Consider the following 666-nt stretch of genomic DNA (forward strand, 5'->3'; position numbering starts at 1 on the left):
GCCGCGGGCCGGAACCCCACCGGGACGCACTCCCCGTTCAGACACCACTGCGAGGGGTCGCCGCGCGTCAGGCCCACCGCCGGGCCGGAGGACACAGGTGCAGCCGCAGCCGGCCCTCCCTGCACCCTGCCCAGGGTGGGCGGCGAGGTGCGCAGAGGCTGGCCCCGGCCCCACACACAGGACACGGGTACCTTGCTCTCCCCACACTGGGTACCGTCCACGGCGGCGTCCAGCTTGGAGTGGCAGGCCGTCCCCACGGAGCACCACAGGGTGTGGCAGACGTTCTGCCGGGAAAGGCAGGCTCACCCCGGGCCACGGGGTCCCCCGGCCTGGGGCTGCACGCAGGGCCCGTGAGGCCCTCTCGTCCGTCCTCACTGCACTGAGGGTGCCCTGGGCTGGCCCCCAGCTCAGCTCTGGCTGCTCCTAGGGGGCACAGGCTGCCCACACCTGGGCACAAGGTCTCTGCAGCCCCAGGGGCGACACTTAGGTGCCCCCTGGCCCCAGAGCCAGCAAGTGTGGACAACCCCCAGGGACAGCCTCCAAGCCAGTTCAGGCTGGCTGGCCGCCCAGGCCTCTCCACAGGCCACGAGCGGACTCTGCTGCTGGTGAGGGGACCCCCAGTGTCCACTCATGACCACGCTGGCCTCCGCGTCCCTCATGTCCCCG

Source organism: Condylura cristata, unplaced genomic scaffold (genome assembly GCF_000260355.1).
Source record: "Condylura cristata isolate star-nosed mole 26May11 unplaced genomic scaffold, ConCri1.0 scaffold00087, whole genome shotgun sequence".
NCBI classification, from domain to species: Eukaryota; Metazoa; Chordata; class Mammalia; order Eulipotyphla; family Talpidae; genus Condylura; species Condylura cristata.